The following is a 23,407-nucleotide window of genomic DNA, read 5'->3' as shown; positions in this document are numbered from 1 at the left end:
TTTTTCTAATAGTATCCTGTTCATCATACCCTAAATAATGTACCTTAAACTTGACAAAGAATTTTCTTCGTATTAACCCAGCAAAGTCATCATAACTATTTCCCTCCATCCTATTCCCTTCCCATGATATTTACTCTATTTTCCATCTTCTTTTAAACTATTCCTCCTCAAAAGTATTTTACTTTTGACTGTCCCCTCCCCTACTCTACACTCCCTTTTTTTCCACTCTTCCTTCCTTATCCTCTTCCCCTCATACTTTCCTGTAAGGTTAAATAGATTACTCCTCCCAACTGGGTGTGAATGTTATTCCCTCCATGAGCCAACTCTGATGAGTTTAAGGTCTTTGAGCTAATTCTATGTTCCAAATTTTCTTCCTCCCTCTCTCCTCAACCCTCCCTATGAAATCAAGCAATTCAATATTTCATACTTGTGCCGTTATGCAGAACGTCTTCACCTTCCTTGAAAGTATTTTGCTTTTTACTACTCTCTCCCAGAATCTGCCCTTCCCTCCTTCCCCTCCCCCCCCATTATCTCCCTCCCCTCCTTCAGGGCAAAATATATTACTATACCCACTTGAGTATGTATGTTAGTCCTTCTTTGAGTCAATTCTGATGATATTAAGGTTCAATCACTCCCCAATTCCTTCCCCCTCTTCCCCTCCCCTCCATAAGCTTTTTTCTTCTTTCCTTCATATGAACAACCTCTCCCCAGACCATCTCTCCCCTTCCCCCTCCCCCAGTCTATTTCTCCTACACCTCAACCCTATTTTAAGGATGTCATTATGGGTTAGTTAGGTGGCACAGTGGACAATGCACCAGCCCTGGACCCAGGAGGCCCCAAGCCCAAATCCGGCCCCATACATAAGACACCCCACAAAGAACATAACATAACTTCCCTTCGTATTCAGTTCAGACCTGTGTCCTCTGTATTATCTTCCCATATAGGAATGTTAACAGTTTGATCTTTTAATATCCCTCATGAAGTCTTTTTCCTGTTTATCTTTTTATGCTTCTCTGGGGTGTTGTATTTGAAAGTCAAATTTTCTATTCAGTTCAGGTCTTTTCATAACAAATGCCTGAAAGTCTTCTTTCTCCTTGAAGTTCCATGTTTGCCTCTGAAAGAGGATGCTTAGTTTTGCTAGGTACGTGATTTTTGGCTGTAGTCCCAGTTCCTTTGCCCTCTGGAATATCATATTCCATGCCCTCCGGTCCTTTAATGTAGAAGCTGCTAGATCTTGCTTTATCCTTATTGGAGCTCCACAGTATTTAAATTCCTTTTTTCTAGCTGCTTGCAATATTTTCTCCTTGACCTGGGAGTTCTGGAATTTGGCTATAATATTCCTGGAGGTTTTCCTTTTGGGATCTCTTTCAGGAGGTGATCGGTGGATTTTTTCAATTTCTATTTTAGCTTCTGCTTCAAGAATATCAGGGCAATTTTCCCTCACAATCTCTTGGAGGATGGTGTCTAAACTCTTGTTTTGGTCATGGTTTTCAGGTAGTCCAATGATTTTCAAATTATCTCTCCTAGATTTATTTTCTAGGTCAGCTCCTTTTCCAAGGAGATATTTCACATTGCCTTCTATTTTTTCATTCAATTGGATTTGTTTTACTGTGTCTTGGTTTCTCATAAGCTCACTAGCTTCCATTTGTTCAATCCTAATTCTTAGGCAATTATTTTCAGCAGAAAGTTTTTTAATCTCCTTTTCCATTTGGCTTTTCAAACTGTTGACTTTTTTCTCATGACTCTCCTGCATTGCTCTCATTTCTCTTTCCATTCCTTCCTCTCTTTCTCTACATCTTCGTTCTATCTCTCCTACTTTCTCTTCAAAGTCCCTTTTGAGAGCTTCCATGGCCTGAGACCAGTTCATATTTTTCTTGGAAGCTTTGGAAGTTGGAGCTTTGACCCTATTATTATCTTCTTCTTCTGAGGATGTATTGTGGTCTACCTTTCCCCCAAAGAAGTTTTCGATGGTCTTCTGCTTTCTCTGCCTACTCATCTTGGCTTACTGTTTCTTGGCTTTTTACTCCTTAAAGTGTAGCACTGCTTCCCGGACACACCATTGGTGCTACAGCGTGGCCCAGGGGGTGATTGGGCTTCTTCTCAGCCTGCCTGGCTTGTGAGTAATCACAGCCGCTTTCTCTTTGACCCGGAAACAGAAGTCTGATTGAACTCTGATTCTCTATGGTCGGAAGCTTGGCGTGCTTTTACCCCTCCCCCACTGGGCCACCACCACTCGATTCAGCCCACTGGTTCAGAACCAGGGCGCTTTGCCCCAACTCCAGCAGATACTGCCTCCACTTCACCCCGGCCTACCTCCGAACCCCCTCACCAGTCTGTGATTGGAGTCTCAGAAGCTGCTGGTGCTGAAGACTCTGACACGCACTGGAAGCAGTGTCCCTGGCTGGGTCCGGACCACGCGCTGAGCTGTTCAGCCTGATCAGTAGGTGATCAGAATCGCCCTCTTTTGCGGAGAAACAGTCTCACTCTGTTCTTATGTGCATTAGGCTGTTCTGGGTTTTGATTTTTACCGCATTATTTGGGCATGAATGGACGGGTTTATCTGGAGCTTGTGGGAGTCACAGCCTCTCCTCCGCCATCTTGGCTCCGCCCCCCTCAATTTCTTTTTAAAATCCTTTTTGAGCTCTTCCAGGAAGGCTTTTTGTTCTTGAGACCAATTCACCTTCCCTCGTGAGGCTTCACATGTAGGCAATTTGAGGGTATTGTCCTCATCTGAGTTTGTGTTGGCTTCTTCCCTATTGACACAGAAGCTTTCAATGGAGAGGGCTCTTTTTTGCTTCTTACTCATTATTGCAGCTTATTTATTTATTTTTTAAGTTGATGTCTGCTCTGGGGGCACCAGAATCCCTGTTTTGGGCTTCTTGTACAGGGGTATAGGTGCTGTGTGACCAGCTTTTTACTCTGAGGCCTCTATAGTGTGTGTGGTTCGCCCCCCTGCACTTCCTGTCTGAGCACTCAACCAGGCGCCCGATCCCAGCACCCGATCCCGCCTGACCCGTTCGTGGCCCTCCTGGCCGGTGCAGGTAGGTTTTTCCACTGTCCTTCTTGTCCACCAGATTTTTGAGCCAGTTTCCAGGTGCCTCAGTTGTTCGGTTGTGGCCCGCAGTTCCTGCTGATTTGCCCCAACCCCCCTGGCCCTGGGCTGCTGCCCTGCACTGGGCCTCCCTTTTGCCCGAGTCAGACTAACCTTTTCCTGAAGTCTTCTAAATTATCTCTGGTTGGAAGACTGTGTCTCTCTGTCTCTTTGCAGGTTCTGTAGTTTCATAATCCATCCAGAGGCTTGATTTAATGTTCTTTTTGAGGGAATAGAAGGAGAGCTCAGGCAGCTTGCTGCTTCCTCTCCACCATCTTGACTCCGCCCCTCAAGCAAATTTTGAAATCTAGAAAGCACTTGAAGATAGGTTAGGTCTGGTAAAGGTATGTCTCATACCTTAATGGTATCACAGGTTTTTAACACATTGACTGATGTGTAAGCATGGCTTATTATGGGGATATAACTTACCCAAGGTTACATATTGATACTTGAAAGACTTCTAATGTAAAGTTGGTTTATAAATCTCTGTCAAATTTAGTGCTTTTTTCACAGCACTGTTTTATTAAAAGAATACCTATGATCCCTTCTAGAAGTATCTGTATTTTTTCCCTAATTCCATTTTTTTCATTTCTCTACTTTGGCTTCTTGTACCCATTTTGGCATACTATGTTCTTTAACTTTTCCTGGTCTATGGGATAGCTTATTGAAATTGTTAAATCAATTCATCTCATTAAAACACACACACACACACACACACACACAACCCTAAACTTTTATGCTACCTAGGTTTCATCTTATTAAACTTTTACTAAGAACTGTCAGTTTACTGATCACCAGGGATTTCCTCAAGTGTCTATTGCTGTATTAAAAGAAAAAGCAAAAATACTCTACTGGTAAAAACCTTATTTAAAAAATACATTCTCCTTTCCAGGAATTTGAGAAATCTCCTTTTCCATTTCTCTTTCATCTATACCTACAAGAACAAAGCAGATTATGGCATAGAGAAATTCATGCTGTTAAGGGCTAAAATTCTAGCTAGTCTGTCTAAAATATCTAATGAGTGGTCGCCAATAAATTATAAGCTTTAGCAAGAGTTAGACTTTTAAGCATTTATTAAGGAGAATAAGAATTTGGTAAAGAGAGAGAAAAAGGCCTAGATTCCTATCTATTAAAGGGAGAGCGCATTTTTAGCTCCGCTCTCCACCAGAGTCCAAAGGAAAAAGCAAAGAGAGCGAGACTGAGCGCCAGTCTCTTCCTTCCTCCTCCCACTAGCCCGCGTCACTTCCTGACTCCTGGTCTTGCCCTCAAAGACCTTCCCTTCATGGGCAGAACTCTTCTACAGTAAGTATCCAGCAGGTGGCATTATTCCAACCGTTACAATGCTATATGATCCTCTTTAAATATAGATTTTGTTTATTCATTTAACAGTTCATAGCATTAATAGAATGTGTGTATATGTATATGTATAAATGTGTTTGTATGTACGCACAATACATATATAGTGTGGAGATCTGGACTTGTGATAATTATCTACTTGGCTTTATTCCCACTACCCATTTAGATGCACAAATGTTCTCTCTGTAACCATCTTAGAGAATTTCTATACGTCTCTGTGGGCATGGAAAGGTGAGATGACTGGTCCATCATCATGGAACATGCATTAGCTCAATCTTCATGATGAATTCAGGGTACTTTTGCTTTATTGTAGTAGAAATAGGAAGGAAAAAACTACCAAGGCATCAAGGTGTAATGGAAAGAATGCTAGAGCAGGGGGCAAAAGACTCAAAGTTCTTCCCCTCTCTTTGTCTTACTACCATTGGGACTTCAGATAATTAATTTGCCCTCTCTGGTTCTACTTCTATATCTGCCAGGTGAGCAGTTTTGGCTCAATATTCTTGATGATGCCTTTTAAATCCAACACTATAATACTCTGACAAAACTGCTAATAAAAACCCACACTTCTCTACTGATAGTTTATATTCATAGGATTCTTTAAGGTTTATGAAGCATTTAACTCAAAACAGAGCTATAAGTCAATCTGTACATATAGTAATGTTTCTAGTTTATAAATTAGAAAATTGAGGCTCAAAGAAGTTAATTTGATTACCCAAAGTCACAAGATGTGGAAACCAAACTTAGACTTTATTTTTATTTTTTAATTTAGGTTTTTGAGATAGATTCTATGCTACCTAGACAGGAAGAGCAATAGCTAGTCATTGGCCTAAATCTACTACTGATCAGAACAGTACCTTTGGTCTCCTTCATTTCTGAACTGGGTGAGTTGTCCATTCTTCAGGCATCATAGAGCCCTTCTACTCTTGGGGACTTATCATTTTGGTGCTAGATGTAGTAGAGACATACAACTGACAACCTGTGGCAGCTCAGAACTCTCAAACTCAAGTCATGTACCTTCTCCAGGCTTCCTCACTAGCATGAGTTACAGTCATACTCCACCTGTATGGGACTAGGTCTTCTATCTTAGAGTATTCATATTACCCTTCTATAAAGTTTGATAAAGTGCCTCAACAGAAGCAGAATTCACAGTACAGTAAGAAGACTACTGGCTCTACATTTGGGGAACTTTGATTCAGATCCTTAGTGTTTCACATACCAATGTAACTAGGGAAAGTTAAATAATGTTTCTGTTCTTCAGATCCACATCTTCAAAAAGAGGGGATTGGACAAGATGACATAGAAGCTTCATCCTACTTCCCAGCCCTCACCTATAAATGTATTATACAATGATCCTATGTACTACTCATTCTCCCTAGAATGTTCCTGAGTAATGTCAGACTTAGTTGAGAACATCCTGGCATCATGGGACTCTCAAGTTTAATACTTTTATGGCTTTGTTTAAATCCTCACCTGGAAAAAAGATTGATGATCTCTTGTTCCATCAACATATTATTAAAAAAAACAGAGTAGAATAACACAATTTAATGAAATAAAAGCTAGCCTTGCAGTTAGAAGTTTAGCACTTTCTCTAACAATGTGATCAGAAAGAACTAGAACCACAGATGTTGGGATTCGGAGTATTCATTTGACACTGAAGGCAAAGACATCATTTATTTATTGGGGATAGGAACAGGACTGGGGTGTGGGGTGGTGAAGTGTACACTAGAGGAGAATAAAGAACAGTACAGAATGCAATCTGGATCTCCATCAGTCAATAGTATGCAATAGCATGGCAGAGAGTCTAGACACTGTAGAGCAGGGCTGAGGGCTAGAGACAAGTGAAGCATGTACAATATTTTACTTTGAACAGCAGATAAAGATGGGTTGTTGTTTTTTCTTCCTAAGTTATAGGGAAAGGGGACAATATCAGAAGGAGAAGGACAAAATGGTATAGATTGTTGCGATGAATACTTGAATACTGGGTGATTTTAAGCTGAACTCTTCCTATTTCCCACCTTTTACTGGCTGTGCCTTTCACTTCTTTTAAGCATGTTCCATTATTTTGTTATAAACTTTGTTTTATGTAACTAAATTTACTCCTCATATACTCTTGTCGCCAATAGAGGAATGGGTATTTCCTTGGGCCCATTGGTTTGCAAGATAAGAGTTCGCAGACAGTTCTAGCTGATAGGAAAAAAATAAATGATATGTCAATGTTTTCATAGTTCGAGAATAGGAATCCAACCTCAACAAATCTCTCTCTCTCTTGATGTCTCTTTCCCTGTGTGTCTCTGTCTCATCTCTATCTCTCTGTCTCTCTCTGTCTCTGTCTCTCTTTCTCTCAGAAATAAGGTCATAATCATGAGCCATTTTTAAGTTTTATAACTACAGTCCCCTGGGGCAGCTAGGTGGTGCAGTGGATAAAGCACTGGCCCTGGATTCAGGAGTACCTGAGTTCAAATCCGGCCTCGGACACTTGACACTTACTAGCTGTGTGACCCTGGGCAAGTCACTTAACCCCCATTGCCCCGCCAAAAAAACAACAAAAAACAAATAACTACAGTCCCCAATGTAAAGTCAGTATGAACTTGGGCTTTTGACTCTGACCCAATAAATCGTGAGCCTTTACTGTTTCACTTTGTTTTTGCCATGTAAGTTAGGTACCTGATTCGCAAAAAAGTAGCAAGGGCTTCAGGCTCCATCTTACAAGTTAATGTTACCTTAGATGTCAGTTTGTTTTCACACTCCTACTACTTACAGGGCCTATGTCTTCATAATATACATACCCAGTTCTAATCACATTTTTCTTTTTCCATAACCTATCCCCACCCCATTATTTTGGTCTTATTTCCCTACATTTTAAGACATATACCCTATATTGCAAACCAGAGAGAGAGAGAGAGAGAGAGAGAGAGAGAGAGAGAGAGAGAGAGAGAGAGAGAGAGAGAGAGAGAGAGAGAAAGGAACATATAGGATCTATTTTAAAATAAATGTTAATTCAATTTGGTCAGAATATAGGACATCAAATGGAGGGAAATTAGGGTAGAAAAATAGAGTGGGAATGAATTATAGAAAATAATAGATGTGATTAGAAGGGTCCTAGTCTTTGTTCCTCATGAGACATAGTGTTTTCAACACTTTGGGTAATATTTAGATCTATTGTATTTTGTATTTTCACAGACACATCTGAAAGTCAGAGGATATGCTGTATGACAGGGCAGGCTGGAATAGGTTGAGGTAATTTTGGTAGGGTTGTGTTTAGATATGAAAAATTTGCTTGATGCTAGTAATTAAATATGGATCAATATGGTTGACTACCATATGCTTGTCCACTGGAAACATTTGTTTTATTCCCTAGACTGCAGATAGCATTTTGCAGTCATGTCTGCTTCAGCTGAAAATTCATTTTACCAGCATTCAGGCATGATATGCATCAATATATCTGACAAATAGCAGGAAAACCATTTCCATTTCTGTCAGATTCCACTTGTTTTAACACCTACATCAAATGGATGGAAGGTAGTGCCTCAAATCAAGGTTAGTTTCTCTGGGTAAAAAAACCACTTCTGAACTGATCTCATCTGTCTAACATTCAAACAATACTCACTATGTAGAAAGCTGCTTCTAGTATAGGTATGCAAAGAGTTAATGGGCAACTGCAGCAGCAGGACACCCTGTGTTATCACAACTAGGATGGAAGAATGAAAATTTGTATGTAGATGAGGAAGGCAACAGAAATTACTAGTAACCCTGTTAGGCACCAGCCTTACTCCTCTGGGCTCTTACCAGATTAAAAAAAAAAAAGTTGTCTTAGGTTCTAGGTTCCTTAACCCTTATTTCTCAGAAGGCTTTCATACTTCAAATCAGAAGTTTTAACAAGGGAGAGTCACAAAGTCAGGTGACATAGCAATGTAGTTATGGATAGTCTGGTTGTCTAGTGACTTTTCAAGGTATCTGCATCTGCTTTCCTCTATTATATTACCAATGTAGCTGAAAAGGGAATCTTCATAGAGTAGACAAGATTATTGGGGTTCTAGAGGTTCTAAAGCATAGTTTATACTAGAGTCAGGCACTGATTACTATATGACAAGGAATACATCAGCAGGATTATTGACAACACCTTCAGAAAATGTGGGTATTCTCACTAGCATGCCTGTGTCAGAGTTTATGGAATTCATGGATAAAATGAACAATTGTGGACACATGGACAATTTGTGGCAGTTGGGAAATGAAACCTGGGACTAGACTGAGTAAAACCATGCCTTATGTGGACATCTAGGGGGTTCAGAAACTGGGTAAATAGTAGGACTTTGAAATATTCCAATAGAAATGCTAAAATAAAGTCAAGTAAGGAAAATGAAGATTTTTGAAAGTCCTTACAAATTAAGAAATAGAAAAATCAGGCAACCACAAAGGGAAGGAGATAAGTTACCAAGAACTTGTGCTGCAACATGATTTTTACCATTTACACGAGTAATGGTGACCATATATTGCTTCATACCCTCACGATACAGTTTGCTAGGATTTCAGAAACAAGCCAGTGGCAATAATGCAGGTATTCCCCTCCAAAAATAGAAGAAGCAATATTGTATATAACAAAATGGTAAAAAAACATCTTTTAGTGAAATGAATCATTTGTCCTACTTTAATTAAGCCTCTCTCTACCTTACCCATAATAGTGACCTCAGCAATCCACAAAATCATCATGGTGAAATTGATAAAATGTTGTTCTGGAAGTTGGGAAGACCGATGTTCAAATCCTTTCTCTGACACTTCTAGCTTTGTGACTGGGGAAAATAACATCTTCTCTAAGCCTCTAATCCTTTCCACAAGTGAGTTGAACTATCTGTAGTATCTACTTCAGTGTTGATGTTAAGCTAAAAAGAGATAATGGATGATAATGTAGATAAAATCAAGAGAGAGTCTAGAATTATGGCTAAGGCATTAACCTTTGTGTTAAGAACAGTTTGCTGGGGAACTGCTAGGTGGTACAGTGGATAAAGCACTGGCCCTGGATTCAGGAAGACCTGAGTTCTAATCTGGCCTCAGACACTTGACACTTACTAGCTGTGTAACCCGGGGCAAGTCACTTAACCCTCATTGCCCCAGACAAAAAGTGAAAAGAAAAAGAACAGTTTGCTTTGCTGGCAGTTAGGTGGCACAGTCAGTAGAGCACCAGCCTTGAGGTTGGGAGGACCTAAGTTCAAATCCAGCCTCAGATACTTGACACTTACTAGTTGTGTGACCCTGGGCAAGTCACTTAACTCCAATTAGCTCAGAAAAACACAATCAGTTTGCTTCAAATCTTCTTTCAGGTCCTTATTTGGTATGTGACCAAAATAACTTAATATCTCTGTAGCTCCTTGGCTACACTGTAAAATGGATGCTCAATTGATGACATCTAAGGCACTTTGCAGTTATAAATCTATTTTCCGAAGATTTTTTTCTATTTAAAAAAAATTGTTAACCATAAAGTATTATATAAATGGTAGTTATTATAATCATTTTCACTGAACATTTTCTCAGGCAAATCATTTTATCTCTTCAAGCCTCATTTTTCAATCTGTACCATAAAAACAAGGTTGTTTGCCTTGAAATTGCTGTGTGATGTTTAAAATCTAAATGTGTGGTTGCCTTAAATTAGAAGCTTTAGGGGGCAGCTAGGTGGCTCAGTGAAGAGAGCATCGGCCCCGGAATCAGTAGTACCTGAGTTCAAATCTGGCCTCAGACACTGAACACTTACTAATTGTGTGACCCTGGGCAAGTCACTTAACCCCAATTGCCTCACTAAAAAAAAAAAAAAGAAGAAGCTTTAGCACCAGTCTTTGGGCATTAAGCATTTATTAAAACATACTAGATATTAGAAAAAAAAAAGAACACGTGGAGTTAAGAAAAGGCCTATCTAGCCTAGAGTTGCAGCCTGTTTGAGCTCTTCCTCAAGTCCTCCACCATTAATTAGCCTGCTTCAACCATGAACTCTTCTCAAACTGAGTGTGGAAGCTTTTTATAGGTCTGGAGCAGAGGCAGTCCTTACACACTGCTTTAAGCTGATTGCTAGGCATGGTTCACTGGACTTGAAGGTGGTCTCAAGTTGAGTTCAAAGTCCTTAGCTTCTGAGAACAATACTTCCTTAAGGGCCAGCCAGGTGTGGTTACAATCTAATTAACTTGAGGTGGGCTAATAAGCAAAGTCAATCAATCTCAATTAATTCAATCAGTTTAGAATTATCTCCAGGTGAGCCTTTGAGTATCTGCCAAATCCCATTATTTTCTCAAAGCTGGAAATACCATAAAATGTGAATTATTATTATCTCATTAAATTAATATATTTTCCATATGATCCCCCAAAATGTGTCCTTATATTATAGAACATCACATCCTGGAACATTGAAGATTCTTCTGGAAGAGTTAAGAATTTTTATGTCTATAGACATGGAAAAAAAAAAACAACAACTGGATGAAGACTTTTGATTGAGTGGATTACAAGAGGAATTTATTTTTTCTGTTGGTATATAATTCTTGAAAAAACATACAGATGGACAATGACTTGAGATGAGAAATTAACATAAGGTAAGTGGGCCAAATGGTCTTCAAAAATTATGAAATTTCTTTCATAAGCCCTGCCTTTCTATGAAAGAAAGGGTCTGTCTTTTTAATACCAACATTCTACCAGTACTGATATACAGTGCTCCAAATTGTACAATGCAACATCATTGAAAAATTAGAAATGAATATCACCCAAAGGAAAATAGAAAGGTACATCATAGATTTGAACAGCCTGAAACATATAGTGAAGAACAAGAAGAAGATAAGAAGTTCATGTTAATGGGGGAGACAACATGTAATTGTGTTTATGTATGTATGCATGTATTTATGTATACACATATTTGTATATATGCATATATACATGTGCACACATATATACATTGCATTATATATAGAAAATTGAATAAGGTAATGCTTAAGCAGAAAGCATTAAAAGGTAAGAGTGGAGATGTTGGGTGATGGAATGGGAGGGCTCCTGGAAAAGGTAGGATTTCAGTAAAATTTTAAAATAAACCAGGAAAATTAAATAACAAATGTAAGGGAGCAGAATAATTTAGGTCTGGAGGGCAGCCAGTACAAAGGCTTTGAGTCTGGAGGTAGAATGTTATTTTTGAGGAAATACAAGTAGATATATATCCAGAGAAGGTCTATATAGCTTGGTCAATAGTGGGAGCTAGGGAGGAAGAATTATAGAAAGATAAAAAAAAAAATAAGGTTATCAAAAGCTTTAATTGCCAAATGAAATGTTTTATATTTCATCCTGAAGGTAAGAAGGAGCCATTGATGGGGAACATATTTGAACCATATGTGTATGCATATTCATAGTTATAATATAGAAATTGCATAGGTACTTGTATAATTGAAAATGAAGGTCAGGTCCAAGCAAGGATGTGCTACCTCTGATTCAGATGAAACAGTTGTTACAGAGTCCTTACATTCAGTAAGCTTACCTGCTGTCAGGTGAAATGACATGTATATATGTAAGTATATACAAATGCAATAATAGGCACTAGACCTGTAATTCTACTGGTATCACAACTCATGCAAAGAAGAATCGCTCTTTCTCTGAAACTTCCAGTCCTAGAGAGCTGGGTTTTTATAGATGTAAAATGTATCCATTTATTTATATATGAATATCTATATAGTTGTGTATAACTATATATATACTCTGTATTATATATGCATACACATTTATATGCACTTTTAATGTTTGTGCTTATTTATAAACATGTACTTTATCATATAATAAATATACTATACATGTACATAGTATATTTGTATACTATGAATATTAAGTATGTGATATATATAGCACTAAAGATCTCAACTATATGTGATATATACATGCATGTATTTAAATATGTTGCATATGCACACAGATATACAAAATCTATTCAGATTAAATTACAAGATGTTTTTGTTTATTTGTTGGCAGATAAGAGGCAGACAGCTCCTTGCTACAGAAAATTACACCTGTTAAACATTAAACATTATTAATAGATAATTCAACATTATCTATGCTGATGTATAGGTATGGATCATGGAATGGCAAATTATCTTATAAGTCCTTATTTCTTGTACCCCCAAACACAATATAAAGGCACATATTGGGTGTAGGCAGGTTGCAAAACTTTTCACAGATTTCTTTTAAAAGGCACATTTTACAATGTGTATATCTGGAAAAAAAATAAGTGAGTTTATCATAAAGGCTAGAATTTTAAAGAAAAATTAGACAGTCTGAGTCATTTGCTGGCACCTGAAAAGTATTAGAAATAAGGGATGACCTTTAGAACGCTTTAGAGTATTTGTGGAAAGAAAAAAGACATGAATTATATATATTTAGAAGGCTTGATGAGAGATCAGATTGTCATGTGCACTGTTAAATGCTATATAGTCATGGACACAAACTGGTAAAATCACAGAATGTAATCAGACAATTTCAGAGTTGGAAGGGATCAGAGACCATTTAATATAAACTGTCTGAGAAGTGGTCATTCAAATTTCCAATGAAGTTATCTAGTGAAAGTGAGGGTCAGGAGCCTGGGGATCCCTCTGCCTACAAAGGGAGAATATTGAACCATTTCACTTTAGAATGGTTTAAATTTTATGGAAGGTTTTGTTGTTATTGTTGTCACTTCAAATCTATATCTGCCTTACTCCAACCTCCACTCATTGTTCTTAGTTTTATCCTTTGCAGTCAAATAGAACAAATCTAATTCCTCTCACACATGAGAGCCTTTCAAATTTTTGAAGGCAGTGCTCACATCCCCCTAATTATCTCTGCTCTAGTCAATTTAATCTCAAATTCAGGCATTCCCAACATACTCACAGAGATACTTCTACCCTACTGAACATCCCTTCAACTACTGTTCACTGCTCACCAATGATTTAATGGGGCCTGGATCAATGAGATCTTTGATAACTAATAGGAATCTTCTAGACTCACCTACACTACCCCAACCACCAGCTTTCCTTCTATCCAAACACTCAGACACAAGCAATACCTTTTCAAAGGCCCAGTGGTAGTTCCTCAAGTATTAGATTGCTTTAAATGGCTAGTTTCCAACTAGCTCATTGTATCATAATAGGCCAAGAGGTGTATACAATTCTTTCAGTCATTTACAAGGCATTTCCTATTTAGCATCACTGATTTTCATCTATTGATTAAAGCACTGAAATCTTTATAAATTGATTAAGCACTAACATTCTCGTAGTTTACCCCCTGTGATTGATTCATTCCTTCTATCTGTCTGGGCCTTTTATGGTTGTATTAATTGGAGTGGAACCACAAGTATGCAGCACATTTGTCTGATTCGCTATAGTCAGTATCCTATCTTAGCTCCTAAGAATAAGAACACACACACACGCACACACACACACACACACACACACACACACACACACACATATATATATATATATATATATATATATATATATATATATATATATATTTTTTTTTTTTTTTAATAGGTCTGTAGTTTGTTCAGTGTGGATCCTACCCCTATACTTCCAACATTCATAATGATTCTTGTGTGTGCCAATGCATGAAGGCCTTCTTTTGCAACTTTATTTATAATTTAAGGGTATTAGTGTAGCACTTAAGCAAAGCTACTTATGTCTCTCCATCTGACTACATGACCTGCCCACCTCCTTTTCTTGTTGAACGTGTCCTTGATGATGCATTTATTCTACTTCTCACACAGAACCATCATTGGCCATATGTTTCAGCTTGCTTATGTACATCTTTCCATTCCCCTTTGGCTTACTTGTGTGAAATTTAAAATTGGATATTAGATCATAAATCTCCCCTACTTAACTTTTCCCTTAATTTATCTCCCAGACTAGTAAATGGAAGAAGCTTCTGGTTTTCTAGATAGAGCCTTTATTGTATATAAGGTGTTGTTGATTAGAAGGATAGGAAAGTAGAAATACAGTAGAAATCGTCTTAAATCTAGGCTTAGTCTATATTTCTTATAAAAACTCACCAAACCAAAAAAGGCCACCTTTGGAGTGAGGGAGACCGTCTGTGCTGCGCCGCCAGGAGTCCCGCCAAGCAGGCAAAAAGGCCTACTCTGCTTCTCCCCACCCCGGAAGTCAAAAAACCCGGCAGGCAGTCTGACATGCGCAGCAGGCGGACTGTACCCGGCAGGCAGTCTGACATGCGCAGCAGGCGGACTGTTCATCTCCTCCCCAAAAGGGTGGTCCTTGAAAAACTGGCGTCTTTCAGTTATCCTAACCGACTGTTAAAAACTTTCATATTTTACCACATTTCCCCCCTTTGCTTCCTCAAGAAACGGAATGTTTCCTTGATGGAACAGTAAAAAGAATATAATAACTTTTGCTGACTAATAATATGCGAACAACAATACAGAAAAGGAAGAGAGGAAAGTTTTGTCCAGAGGGGCGATTTTTTTTTTTTTCCTCATGAACCGACGCTTTGACATTAGTCTTGCAAAGGGAGAGCCTCTGCAGAGAGTACATGTTACAGATAGTATATAACAGAAAGGAGATAGTAAAAGCTAATAAAGCAAAACAGTTCATATAAAGTCTCTGAGTTCTCTTGTCTTCTTGAAGTGGTAAGATGTCATCAGGAGGAAACTGGATTCTGGTCTGGAAAACTGGCGTCTTTCAGTTATCCTAACCGACTGTTAAAAACTTTCATATTTTACCACACTTGTAAATGTCATTATTTTGAGACCATGTTATTCTGTGATTTGAAGAGATAGCATAACATTGGAAGAACACTGGCATTAAAGTAATGGGCATTTACAGCATCTAACATCTTGGGTAAGACAAAAAATGCCTTGTAAGTTCCAGAATTATATAAAGTCTAATCTCCTTCATTCAACAGTAATATAAAATCACCTACTATGTGACAAGCACTCTGCTAGTTGCTTGGCTTAAAAAGACAAAATGAAAAATTCTTTCAGGAATATTAAATGCAATATGAAAAATATATATATATATATATATATCCTACATATGTATATATATTAATTCTGAATTTATATAAATTATATATTAGGAGAGATCAATCCCAACTTGGTAATGGGTTGGGGGGATGAATAAAGGTCATATGTATTTAATAGCCCTGGACTGTGAGGGAATTGAAAGGATTACAACAGTAAGTGGAAGCAGAAATTAAATGAACCACAATGATTCCACCCTGTTACTCATTTTAGGATCTAGCTCAGTTTCCTCTCTGTTTAATTATGGGTCTGGTCTAATTTCTGTCTTACGAGAAAACTTTATTCAATTGTGGAAATTGTGAGAGGATTTTGCTGCATTGTTTGGACCTAGCCTTTCAAGACTAAGAAGCTGAGTTATCTCTGTCTGAATCTTAAAGACCCTTAACTAAGGACCTAGATTATACTGAACAGAAACCCAGTCAGATCCAAAGATGTTTTTTTTTATATAATTTAACGTTTTGAGTTCCAAATTCTAACCCTCCTTCCCTTCTTAAGATCTCCCCTCCCTGAGGCAGTAAGAAAATATAGGTTATACATGTAAAACCTTATCATATTAGTCATTTTATATAAGAAAATTTGAATAAAAGAAAAAATGAAAGAAAGTAGAAAATAGCATGATCCAGTGTGTTTAATCAGTATCAGTTCTTTCTTTGGTTGTGGATAGTATGCTTTATAACTAGCCCTTTGGGATTTCTTTGGATCATTGTATTTCTGAGAAGAGTTAAGTCATTCACAGTTCTCTATCAAACAATATTGCTGTCACTGTGCTCAAGGTTCTCTTGGTTCTGTTCAATTCACTATATATCAGTTCATATTAGTCTTTTTAGGCCTTTCTGAAGTCATCCTGTTTGTCATTTCTTATAGCACAATAACAGTTCATCACAATCATATATCACAGTTTATTTAACATTCCCCAACTGATGGGCATTTCTTTGATTTACAATTCTTAGCCACCACAAAAAAGATATGGTATAAATATGTTTGTGCAAATGCATCTTTTTTTTCTCTTTTGCGGGGATCCTTGTGATATAAACCTAGCAGTGATATTGCTGGATAGAAAGGTATGCACAGTTTGATAGCCCTTTGGGCATAGTTCCAAATTGCTCTCCAGAATGGTTGGATCAGTTCACAATTCTACCAACAGTGGATTAGCATCCCAGATTTCCCATATCCCCATCAACACCCAATTTTTTGTTATATTTGCCACTTTAATAGGTGTGAGTTAATTCTTCAGAATTGTTTTAATTCGTATTTCTCTGCAGATCCAAAGATTGATAACAAGTAGTTTTCTCATAGTTATATACCTCAAGAAATCCACATCTTATCTAAAAACTGGTCCTGTATCAACCAATCAGTTAATGTTTCCATGTACCATGGATTGAATACAGATGCTTGGAAGGAGTTGGATGCCTTTTTTTTTTGAGGTAATTGGAGTTAAGTGACTTGCCCAGGGTTACACAGATAGTAAGTGTTAAGTGTCTGAGGCCGGATTTGAACTCAGATCCTCCTAAATCCAGAGCCGTTGCTCTATCCACTGTGCTACCTAGCTGCCCCAGGATGCCTCTTTTCTAATTTCAGGGAATTGCACCTGTTTGCTCTGACTCTCCCAACTTGTAATGTCCTCCAATTAGAAATAAAATTACTTGCTTTTGTATCCTGATTAATTGTTTTCTTTTAATTAATTGATTTTAATTAATTAATTAATTAAATGCAAAAATGTCCATTTCCCACTGTATTCAGGTTCCAACCCTAAGCTGAGGAGTTCTGGTTCCAATTTGTCATGTCATTGGTATGCATTGCTTAATAAATCAATATGCTTTATAGCTTGAACCTTTGTTCTTTTCAGTCATTCCATCTTTCACCCACCAAACTGCATCCTTGAAATTAGCTAGAGATTCTGGAAGACCTTGGTGATGAAGGACCACATTCCAGATACTGGATCAGCATGTGCAAAGGGAGAGAAAAGTAATATGGAATATTCCATTCCTGTAATAGCAAGCAGCCCTACCTAGCTTGAATATAGAATCTATGAAGGTGAAATGAACAAGAAGCATGGAAAGGTAGGTTAGAGTTAGATGGTGAAGAATTTTTAATGCAAAGCAGTGGAATTCAATTTTCATCCTGAAGACAATAAAGGGTCACTAGAGTTTCTTGTTCAGAGAATTTGGGGGGTAAGATTGGGGCTTCGTGAATTTAAGTTTGGCAGCTTTGTGGAAGATGAATCAGAGAATAGATAACTTATAGATAGATATATCATATAGGAGACAAATACAATTGGCCTTTGAGCTTTATATCTCCAAACAGTCCAAAATATATATATTGGTAAACACATTACTCAGGGTTAAAGGTTTAGAAAGCATTTTCATCATAATGATGTTGAGATATAAGTAGTTCAAACTCATAAATTTAATGTGGCCAAGAGGAAGGAAACAACCATGTTAAAAGCACCTAATATGTACTGGTATTGTGGTAAATGCTTTGCAAATACTATCTCATTTTATTTGCACAACAACACTAGGAGGTAGCTGCTATTATGATCTCCACATTACAACTGAGGAATTGAAGAGTAAAGAAGGAAAATGACTTGGCCAGTGTCACACAGTTAGCAGTTTTTCGAGGCTGTCGTTTTCTAAATCCAGGCCCAGTACTCAATTTGCTGTTTCACCTAGCTGCCTACCTGATAAGTTCCATTTGCAAAGCTAGTGACAACTCTGGAGTTCAAACCCGAGACTTCTTACTCTATTTCAAATTCCCTTTCTACCACACCACACAGTATGCATGATGATTCTTATGGAGAATTCAGAAAATCTTGTTTGTTTTTTTTTCCAGGCTCAAAGAAACTCGTTGGAATTTGGAGATCTCTTAAAAATCTTAGATAAATGTGGTTAATATACTCTATCATTAATTTGTCATGTTTAATTAATAGTATCAGTTACCTGATGCACAGTGGGGCCATTATCTAACATTGCAAAATGAGAAGAGGCAGTCAATTGAGCCTCCACTCTGATTAATATCGTAACTAATGGTAATGCAAGATAATAAGACCAGTATATAGGAGCAGAAGATAAAGAACATAGAAACAGACACAATCATAGCATCTCCAGTTTGCCAGTTTGTAAAGTCTCTCAGAAGCCATTTAGTATATACGAAATTTGAAATATGAATCTCTTCAACAGCTTAACAAAAGACCATTGAGGAAATACAAGGACTGAAAACCCCATACCCCAATGAAATTTTCATTGTTGCATTCTTGAACAGGTCTAGACTCTAACTGTAGTCATGCTGCCAAAATAATATGGTGTGTTTCTGTGTGTGTTGAATAGATGAATGAATGAATGAATGAATGAATGAATGAATGAATGGATGGATGGATGAATGAATGAATGACAAGCCAGAAAAATCTAAGCAGAAAACTATGGGTTGTGCTGAGCCATCCAGACATCAGCACTACTGATAAATTGGTTTCAACTGTACTTTTCTAAATATATCTAAGTTTAAAGTACTTTTTTCCATCGAATAATCTAATTCTAGCTAATTCTACCTTGACTCTAAAGACCTTGTTTTGATCTGGAATAATGGCAATAGCTTGATATATCCACAGTTTCCTCAATTCATGCATGCCTATTGAAAGATCTCAAACTTTTATTTAATTTGTACAAGAATCAAACAAGCCAAGATAATTGAAGGAGAAGACTTTTTAAATCTAAACCACCACAGTCAGCTCATCCTTATTAGAAAATCCTTTATTTTATTCAATTCTACTCTACAATTTAGCAGGGCTGTTTTTCTTTGCTTTTCCTTGCACATGACACTATATTCCCATTTAAAGTTCAACTTAAAAATCAGTTTCTCTATGAGAATTTTTCTGGTCTGCCCTATTGCTAATCTCATTTAGGATTACCTAATATTTCCCAGGTATGAAGCTCATATGCACACTATTCATATGAAGATCTGCTTGCTTTGACCTTCACAGAACAAAATATACCTGAACTAGGTAACTCCTCATGTCTTCTCACCACCTTTTTCTGCTTCCTTTTGTGTGCTGTTTTCCCCCATTACATTGTAAGCTTCTTGAGAGTATAAGGGTCAAATTTAGTGTGGGAAGAGTTAAGTGGGTGGCTCGCCATAGTATTGGGGTAAGAAAGGAAACGGCCTCTTACAAAAACACAAAACGGGTTTATTAATGGAAGCAAGTTCAAAACAGAAGTGAGGTTAATAGAGCTAGGGAATCTAAATCTCTGGGGTAAAAAGGTCCCAGGCACCCTGAACCCGCCTGCAGCCCAGCTAACTTTGCCTCAAAACACAATCTCACCAAAACAACTGTAGCTCTAAGGAGAATCAGCTTGCAGTCTCTTCTGTTTTGGTCTGAAGGTCAAACACCAGCAGCTCATCTAACTGTCATCCTTCCTTCCCCCTTTCCCTCAGCACACTCTCCTCAGAAAAACTCCCTAACTTCCTTTTCCTCTAACTGCCTCTAACTGCCTCTCCCACCAGAAGGGGTGGTTCTTAGCCATAGTGAGTCTCTTGGCTCAGCATACCCACATTGACTGTCCATATTATAATCTGGCTAGGCTTAGTTCCTTAGTTTCAATAAATGTTCCCTGTGGTCAGAGTTCCTCTTGTTTGTTCAATTATCTCCCAAAGTACAAACCCATCTTCTCTTATGTTTTTTAAACTTACACTTTTTTCAGTCTGACCATGATGAAGCAAAGATAGGGTTATGAAAACACCAAATCACAATTAATTCCTTACAACAGCAAGGTATATATTTCTTTTTCTTATTTGTATTCTCAATGCTTAGGCTAGTGCCTACTACAAAGTAGGAGATTAATAGATGTTTATCAAATCATTTGCATGTAGTGTTATCCATTACAGTGTGAGAATCTGGAAAGCAGGAACCATATTTTTGCCTTTCTTTCTATCCTTAGTACTTAGCTCAGTATATGCATTTATCAAAACTTGATTAATTTGTTGGTTTATTTTAGGTCAACTGGAGTACTGAAGTATTATAGAATCTCCAGGCCTAACAAAAATACTAGAATTTTTTGGGCAGCTAGATGGCACAGTGGATAAAGCACCGGCTCTGGATTAAGGAGAACCTGAGTTCAAATCTGGCCCCAGCCACTTGGCATTTGCTAGCTGTGTGACCCTGGGCTAGTAACTTAGAAATCATTGCCCCACAAAAAAAAAATACTAGATTTTTCTACATGAAATAAATTTAACTGGACAAGTTCATGTATACCAATTTAATTTCCTTTTACTATACAAAACTTACATTGACTGAATTTACCTTGAATCAATGATACTGACAAATATTGTACTACAAAATCCATTATTCTAGGATCATATCTTCAGAGCTGAAAGGGATATTCTTGGTTATTGAGTTGAACCTTGTCATTTTAAAAATGAGAAAACTCAAGCTGAGAAAGATTAAGTAATTTGATAATAACACAGCTAATGCATATTTGAGGTAAAATTAGAACCCAAGATTTTATTAATCAGTACTTTTCTTTGATATTATGGATATATCTACACACAGAAAGAAGAAGTTCAGATAAATGCAAATTCCTTTTAAAGCCCTACTCTTATTCTTTACTATATCACAGGGTGTGAATCTGGGATCGTGAAGCCTGAAACAATGGAACATAGGCTTCAAAGGAATTTAAGCATAGCCCCACACATGAATGATTTCTTTACCATCAGGTGAACCTAGATAAATTCAAAGAGGATTATAATTAGAAATCTGATCAAAAGAAGATGAGTTTTTTTCTGCCACAGCTAATGAAAATTAAAGTGTGGGGAGATTCTATTCTATATTAGTAGAAGGAGGAGTCCATATGCAGAGAATTATGGACATTTCTAGCATTTGAATATTGTGACATGCTACAATTGAAATTTTGAAATAATTTGTTTAAAGGGATTTATTTGTTTTGCTTTGGTTTATGGGGGTGGGTTGGAGAGGGTATAGTGGTGTTAATGGTGATTTTCTGGGATTTTACAAATATCAGTTTCCATTTTTTTATGTCTCCCTTTAATTTTCTGGTATTCCTAGTAATGAAAGGCAATGTGGAAAAATTCTGTACATTTATCATTTATTTTCCTAATTTAATAAGTTGTATTTTTGTTCATTTTCAATCTATCCATACATGTATCTTGTCCCTGCAGATTTATATAGTATATAGGGTTAAAATTCTTATACTCCTCAATAAATGCTAAAAGTTCTAACTCTTGCTAAAGTTTGTAATTTATTGGAAAACACTCATTAGACATTTTAGACTGACTAGCTAGAATTTTAGCCCATTACAATACTCAGAAAAATCTTCCTCCCATTTCTATGTCTCAGGAAGACACCCCTCACAACTGTTTTTCTGTCCAATTCCTCCTGTTTCATCAATTTCTTCAATACTTCTGAAACTTGCTTTAGACTCCTTATGTTGACTCAGGCCATCATTTCTAGCCCCCAGATATTTAGATTTGTCATATTGTATTAATGAGTCTGTAATTTGCAAAATTATGATGAAGACAATAATATCTATAGTCTACAAAAACCACTTTCTTTACAACAGTTCTATGGGATAGATCATGAAATATTATTTCATATTGAGTGTATTTTTGCATGTATATTTGCATAATATAAATGTATGCACATGTCTAAATATGCCTGTATACACATGCATGTACATATAAATATGCATGCATATGTGTATATTGCTATAAAATAGAAACTATTGAACAATTTACAGTTTACCTCTTTATGTAGACTATATTAAAAACAGAGTATTTTATTTAAATTATTAGTTATATTCATGGATGATCATTTTCAAAATGTTCTAATGGCTGGTAGATAAATATTTCATATTTAAACTTTCTTTTTTAATTAATAAAGTATTTTATGATATTTCAGTTACATGTAGAGATGGTTTTCAACATTTGTTTTTATAAGATTTCTAGTTTCAATGTTTTCCCCTCCCTTCCCCCTAGCCCCTCCCCAAGACAGCAAGTTTATAGGTTATGTATATACAATATGATATAGGTTATATATGTACAATAACATTAAACATAATTCTGCAATAGTCATGTTATAAGAGAAGAATCAGAGCAAAAGGAAAAAGCTCAAATAAATAAAAACAACACCAAAAACAAAAGAAATAGTATGGTTCAATCTGCATCCATATTCCACAGTACATTTTTTTCTTTTTGGATTTGGAGAGAATTTTCCATCATGAGTCCATTGGAATGATCTTGTATTGCTTAGAAGAATCAAGTCTATCACAGCTGATGGAAACATAATGTTGATGATATTGTGTACAATGTTCTCCTGGTTCTGCTCATCTCACCCATCATCAGTTCATGTAAGTCCGTCCATGTTTCTCTGAACTCCTCCTGCTCATTGTTTCTTACAGCACAATAGAATTCCATTACATTCATATACCACAACTTGTTTAGCCATTCCACAACTGATGGGCAGCCCCTCACTTTCCAATTCCTTTCCACCACAAAAATAGCAGCTATAAATATTTTTAAACATGTGGGTCCTTTTCCCTTTTCTATGATCTCCTTGGGGAAAAGACCCAATAGTGGAATTGCTGGGACAAAGAGTATGCAGAGCTTTATAGCACTTTGGGCATAATTCCAAATTGCTCTCCAGAATGGTTGGATCAGTTAACAGCTCCACCAACAATGCATTAGTGTTCCAGTTTCTCCAGAGCTCCCCCAACATTTATAATTTTCCTTTTTTGTCATATTAGCCAATCTGATTGGTGTCAAGTGGTACCTCAGAGTTGTTTTAATTTGCATATCTATAATCAATAGTGATTGAACATATTTTTCAGATGGGAACAGATAGCTTTTATTTCTTCATCAGAAAACTGCCTGTTCATATCCTCTGACCATTTCTCAATTGGGGAAGGACTTGGATTCTGATAAATTTGATTTAGTTCCTG

Source organism: Dromiciops gliroides, chromosome 2 (assembly GCF_019393635.1).
Source record: "Dromiciops gliroides isolate mDroGli1 chromosome 2, mDroGli1.pri, whole genome shotgun sequence".
NCBI classification, from domain to species: Eukaryota; Metazoa; Chordata; class Mammalia; order Microbiotheria; family Microbiotheriidae; genus Dromiciops; species Dromiciops gliroides.
Note: the sequence above shows the minus strand (reverse complement) of the source record.